Raw genomic sequence first — 6,673 nt, 5'->3', positions numbered from 1 at the left:
CAACGGTTTGCCACCGTCTCCCTCTCGTGAGGCCGCTGGCGCGTGGCTTTAGCGCTCAACGTACTGTCCATGATGCCGACGCGGTCAAAACGAGTCGACGGACGCACGTTCCCTGTGCGCCGAAGTCTCTCTTGATATGTGATCCGACCCTCAGACAGACGAAGCCAAGGGAAGACCCAAGGCCGCAATGTGCGTTCAAAGAATCAGTGCTCAGTGTGTCCTGCAATTCACACCAAGTCTCGCAGCTGGCTGCGTTCTTCATCGACCCGAGAACCGAGTGATCCACCGCTTAGAGTCGTGAAAAATAGTTTGTTCAATTCAGTACAGTACAACCAGGGTTTTAGGCACGTGGCGTCTCCCTGTGTGTGGTTTCGAAGAGCGCCTTTCGGCGTGCGCTCCTCCAGTCTCGCTCTTTCGGCGGCCGCGTCTCAGCAGCTGAAAGCCTAATGGCACTCCACTCCTGCTACTCGCGCGTGTGTTTTGCGCCCACGCCTTCCTCGCTTGCCCTCGAGGCACCTTATGCCGTTTGCGCGCACTCGAAGCCGGTTTTACCTGCCAACCATCCACCGGACCCGTGTGTCTCGTGTGCACGTTCACATCGCTCCACTAAAAATTGCAAAGAGCGACAGAGCCATGATTAGGGCTAAGCCGCTGTGGAGTCTTTAACGGCTACACGGCCACGGGCAGGGCTTCACCCCCATCGACGTGCTTCGCTTCAGTCAGCAGTAGGTTCATAGAAGGGCCTCAAACACACACACACTTTCGCATCGGCAGATCGCCGCAGCATAACCGCTGTTGATCCAACAGCCTACTTGAGACGAAAGACAAGAGCCCGGCGCGCGTACTCGCGCAGCTCTCCAAAACCACTCGGCCAGTGCCAGGGACGGCTCCCTGCGCCGGCGCCACAACAAGTCTACTTGAGGCGGAAGACGAAGCCAGCAAGGGCCTGGCCGCAAGTGCGTTCGAAACCGGGACTACAGTCCCTCGTCTGTCCGTACTTCCTCTTTCGACGTGCGGCGCCTTCCCAAAGCGCACAAGTCCGCTAACCGCAGAACGCTTCCGACGTAGCAAAGCCGCGTTTCCTTCGGTACTTCGCAGCAACGCCGCCTTTCCCTCGGCGGCGGGCGAATAGCCTGCAGACGTCGTCGCATTAAACCGCGATCTCGACACCTCGCGCGTCACGAGCAGGAGCCGACCGGCAGCCTCCGGCCCTTTCGGACTCGGTGGCATTTGCCGCGGAGGACGGGAGAGCACTTTAGGCCACGGTTCCTTCCGTACTTGGCAGCCGCACCCTCATACCGACAGTTCCATGACCGACCGAGCGCCACACCGTTCCTTTAGTACTTGGGTGGCAACAAAGTCGGGTCGTTACTCCATACTCGCCGCAGGAAGCGACCGGCAGCCGCCAGCCTTTTCAGACTCGGCAGCGTTTGCCGCGGAGGACGGGAGAGCGCTCGCACCACGGTTCCGTGTGTGTACTAAGCGGCAGCGGCATTAGCTCTCGACCGTCAGTTCCTTGACCGACCGCACGCTTCGCCGTTCCCCTCGTACTGGGCAAAGCAGCAGGTCGGGTCGTCTTACTCCCATTCCGCGCAAGAGCGCCAAAGCGGACAGAAAGCCCACCCAGTGTGCGTTACGCCGTTTCTACCCGCGGGCGCGGCCAAGCCAACCGTCCAAGGTTGCAGCCGGCGTCCACTGGGCGCAACAAATTTGGCACGGGGCGCCCCTCAAAATTCAGGCAGTCCCCGGCATGTTCGGGTATAGCCGTCCCCGCGTCCAAGCGGGGCCAGCGGCGGAAAGCGTCGGGCGCAGCGAGCTGCTTCACCCACACGGGGTAGAAACAATGGCGCTCGCCACCCTTCACAATCCGGTAATGATCCTTCCGCAGGTTCACCTACGGAAACCTTGTTACGACTTTTACTTCCTCTAAATGATCAAGTTTGGTCATCTTTCCAACAGACCGGCGCAACCGAAAGGCCGCGCCGGACATCGGTCCGAAGACCTCACTAAATCATTCAATCGGTAGTAGCGACGGGCGGTGTGTACAAAGGGCAGGGACGTAATCAACGCGAGCTTATGACTCGCGCTTACTGGGAATTCCTCGTTCAAGGGGAACAATTGCAAGCCCCTATCCCAATCACGAAAGAAGTTCCACGGGTTACCCAGTCCTTTCAGACAGGGATAAAGACACGCTGCTTCCTTCAGTGTAGCGCGCGTGCGGCCCCGGACATCTAAGGGCATCACAGACCTGTTATTGCTCTGTTTCGTGCGGCTAGGAGCCGCTTGTCCCTCTAAGAAGGTTGTAAGGTGCTGGGAACCCCGCACCTATTTAATAGGCTAGAGTCTCGTTCGTTATCGGAATTAACCAGACAAATCGCTCCACCAACTAAGAACGGCCATGCACCACCATCCACCGAATCAAGAAAGAGCTCTCAATCTGTCAATCCTCCCAGTGTCCGGGCCGGGTAAGTTTTCCCGTGTTGAGTCAAATTAAGCCGCAGGCTCCACTCCTGGTGGTGCCCTTCCGTCAATTCCTTTAAGTTTCAGCTTTGCAACCATACTTCCCCCGGAACCCAAACACTTTGGTTTCCCGGAAGCTGCCCGCCGAGTCATTTGAGTAACTCAGGCGGATCGCTGGTTGGCATCGTTTATGGTCAGAACTAGGGCGGTATCTGATCGCCTTCGAAAGCTTGCTAGCTTACCATACGTCCACTTGTGAACTGCATTACATGTGTCTTACTTTCCTTGTGCGCGAAATTTTACATTTCATCTTCTTTGGAAATAGGAAAATTTATGCTATTCTACTCGATGGCAAAAGGTAATTTTTCCCGAATATTCTTATTTCTTTAGACCTAGAAAGACGAATATTCCAATGCAGCAATATTGCTACATCGGCAGGCGACTCGCCTGCGTTGAGCACTCTAATTTTTTCAAAGTAAAAGCACCGGCCTTCTCGAGGCACACAATGAAGTGCACCAAGAAAGGACCGGCATGATGTTCAGTCCGAGCCGTCGCATCGGGTAGATGCACTACTCGTCTGGAACTGAGATCCAACTACGAGCTTTTTAACCGCAGCAGCTTTAGTATACGCTATTGGAGCTGGAATTACCGCGGCTGCTGGCACCAGACTTGCCCTCCAATTGATCCTCGTTAAAGGATTTAGAGTGTACTCATTTCAATTACGGGGCCTCAAAAGAGTCCCGTATTGTTATTTTTCGTCACTACCTCCCCGTGCCGGGAGTGGGTAATTTGCGCGCCTGCTGCCTTCCTTGGATGTGGTAGCCGTTTCTCAGGCTCCCTCTCCGGAATCGAACCCTGATTCTCCGTTACCCGTAACAACCATGGTAAGCAAGTAACCTACCATCGAAAGTTGATAAGGCAGACACTTGAAAGAAACGTCGCCGGCTCGTGGCCATGCGATCAGCACAAAGTTATCCAGAGTCACCACACAATACGGGCCGAAACCCGATCGATCTTGGTCTAATAAAAGCACCCGTCGCCCAAAGGGCTTCAGGCTCACTGCATGTATTAGCTCTAGAATTGCCACAGTTATCCAAGTAGGAAGAAACGATCTAAGGAACCATAACTGATTTAATGAGCCATTCGCGGTTTCGCCTTATTTCGGCATGTACTTAGACATGCATGGCTTAATCTTTGAGACAAGCATATGATTACTGGCAGGATCAACCAGGTAATCGTTCAACTGCGCGTCCAGCCTTTCAAGCAGGCCGGACGCCGTTTTTGCGATGCCGAGGCCACCTTCAGGCGCCCCAACACGCTTCGTTCTCGCAAAGGGTAGCACTTTGCACAGTCCGAGACGACGGCGTTCGAGCTCGCTACGGCGCCCTCCCCGCAGGGCCGGGTATCGCCACGCGGCAAGAAGCACGCAACATTCTCGATAGACCGGTTGTGTCGACTCGATCGCGGCTTGCGGTTTCTCTCGAGCCCGCAGCACTGGTGGACCGACCGACACTTGCAACGTAGCCGAGACGGCAAAGCCGCTAGGCGACGGGTCACGCCCGCGCCTTCGGCGCTTTCGTATTTGATTCGTCCGAGGACGATGCGGAACACACTTCGATATCGTGGAAAAAGCGTCGTCCGACAACCAGCCCCTAACGCATCAAGCGGATGAGGCTGCAGACGTCAGCTGTGGGATCCACGGGAGCGATACCGGGGACACGCTTGACGGGCACGAAGCCCGCCGCATATCAAACACCCAGGTCGCTTTGGGGGCGACTGCTCTCTGGGACCCCCATATAATAGCAGCGATAAGTACCCAGACCTCCATGGGGCCGTACTCGTGCCACTTTCGACGAGCGTTTGGCGAAAATCGTGCCGCCTCGTAACGCCGCGAGCAAGATTGAAAGCTTACGTCGGCAGCACAATGCCGAAGTCGTGAAAGCGCAGCGCGTCTACCGAATGCGCGAACGGCAATTTCTCGCTAATGGCCAGTACGGTTTCCTGCACAATTGCCTTTCTGTCGCCCTACGGGGCCCCCGGCCGATCGATTCGAGGCACGCTAGCACGGCCCCTTCGCCATTTCCGAGCACGAGTGCGAACAGTGCGGGCGGCGTGCTCGACGCCCCGGCTGACGTCGTTTCGGACTTTGTCTCTTCGCGTGCTCGCGGCAACGCCGCGGCCAACGACGACGTCTGCGCGGTTCTTTGCCGGTTCCCGGCGTGCTATAGTGCAGCCCTCTGCAGGGTGACACCGGCTCCGTCGTGGCCGTGCGGCGGCTTGTACGCAAAAGTTGCGTCAAAGGCGTCGCGCTCGCGCCGCCCCGGCACACGCGGTTTCGGACTTTGTCTCTTCCAGCGCTCGCGTAGTCGTGGGCACGATTGTCGACTTCGGAACGGTGCGCGGACACCGCCACGAGCACGCGCAAGACGAAAATCGCACTACGGTACAATGTCGGCCGGGGCCCTACGGCCCCTTACAGTAGCAGCGATAAGTGCCCAGACCTCCATGGGGCCGTACTCGTGCGAGCGCGGCGGCGTACTGCGCCGAGCCGAGCGCCAATATTTGGCTTTTGCAGGGCGGATTCGAGCTCTGGCGATTGCCGCGGTACCGCCGCTCACCGATTCAAGGCACGCTAGCGCGGCCCCTTCGCCATTTCCGAGCACGCGTGCGAACAGTGCGGGCGGCGTGCTCGACGCCCCGGCTGACGTCGTTTCGGACTTTGTCTCTTCGCGTGCTCGCGGCAACGCCGCGGCCAACGACGACGTCTGCGCGGTTCTTTGCCGGTTCCCGGCGTGCTATAGTGCAGCCCTCTGCAGGGTGACACCGGCTCCGTCGTGGCCGTGCGGCGGCTTGTACGCAAAAGTTGCGTCAAAGGCGTCGCGCTCGCGCCGCCCCGGCACACGCGGTTTCGGACTTTGTCTCTTCCAGCGCTCGCGTAGTCGTGGGCACGATTGTCGACGTCGGAACGGTGCGCGGACTACGCCACGAGCACGCGCAAGCCGAAAATCGCACTACGGTACAATGTCGGCCGGGGCCGTACGGCCCCTTACAGTAGCAGCGATAAGTGCCCAGACCTCCATGGGGCCGTACTCGTGCGACGCGGCCGCGTACTGCGCCGAGCCGAGCGCCAATATTTGGCTTTTGCAGGGCGGATTCGAGCTCTGGCGATCGCCGCGGTACCGCCGCTCACCGATTCAAGGCACGCTAGCGCGGCCCCTTCGCCATTTCCGAGCACGCGTGCGAACAGTGCGGGCGGCGTGCTCGACGCCCCGGCTGACGTCGTTTCGGACTTTGTCTCTTCGCGTGCTCGCGGCAACGCCGCGGCCAACGACGACGTCTGCGCGGTTCTTTGCCGGTTCCCGGCGTGCTATAGTGCAGCCCTCTGCAGGGTGACACCGGCTCCGTCGTGGCCGTGCGGCGGCTTGTACGCAAAAGTTGCGTCAAAGGCGTCGCGCTCGCGCCGCCCCGGCACACGCGGTTTCGGACTTTGTCTCTTCCAGCGCTCGCAACCATGTCGGGGCCGACGCCGACGACTGCGTGGTGTTTCAACGATTGCCGGCGTGACACAATGCAGCTGCGTGCGGGATGCCAGCGATTCCGTCGTGTCCGTGCGGCGGCTTGTACGCAAAAGTTGCGTCAAAGGCGTCGCGCTCGCGCCGCCCCGGCACACGCGGTTTCGGACTTTGTCTCTTCCAGCGCTCGCGTAGTCGTGGGCACGATTGTCGACGTCGGAACGGTGCGCGGACTACGCCACGAGCACGCGCAAGCCGAAAATCGCACTACGGTACAATGTCGGCCGGGGCCGTACGGCCCCTTACAGTAGCAGCGATAAGTGCCCAGACCTCCATGGGGCCGTACTCGTGCGACGCGGCGGCGTACTGCGCCGAGCCGAGCGCCAATATTTGGCTTTTGCAGGGCGGATTCGAGCTCTGGCGATCGCCGCGGTACCGCCGCTCACCGATTCAAGGCACGCTAGCGCGGCCCCTTCGCCATTTCCGAGCACGCGTGCGAACAGTGCGGGCGGCGTGCTCGACGCCCCGGCTGACGTCGTTTCGGACTTTGTCTCTTCGCGTGCTCGCGGCAACGCCGCGGCCAACGACGACGTCTGCGCGGTTCTTTGCCGGTTCCCGGCGTGCTATAGTGCAGCCCTCTGCAGGGTGACACCGGCTCCGTCGTGGCCGTGCGGCGGCTTGTACGCAAAAGTTGCGTCAAA

General features: G+C 59.3%; 1 non-coding gene across 1 annotated transcript; it reads right to left on the bottom strand.

Moving 5' to 3' along the window:
• Positions 1-144: 144 nt before the first annotated feature.
• Positions 145-297, bottom strand: LOC140215007 (5.8S ribosomal RNA). Its single transcript, XR_011891929.1, has one exon. It is a non-coding gene; the product is annotated as a 5.8S ribosomal RNA (ribosomal RNA).
• Between the last annotated feature and the right edge of the window lie 6,376 nt (positions 298-6,673).

This window comes from Dermacentor andersoni, unplaced genomic scaffold, assembly GCF_023375885.2.
Source record: "Dermacentor andersoni unplaced genomic scaffold, qqDerAnde1_hic_scaffold ctg00000784.1, whole genome shotgun sequence".
NCBI lineage: Eukaryota > Metazoa > Arthropoda > Arachnida > Ixodida > Ixodidae > Dermacentor > Dermacentor andersoni.
The sequence above is the reverse complement of the archived record's forward strand: the minus strand, read 5'-3'. Positions and strand labels throughout refer to the sequence as shown.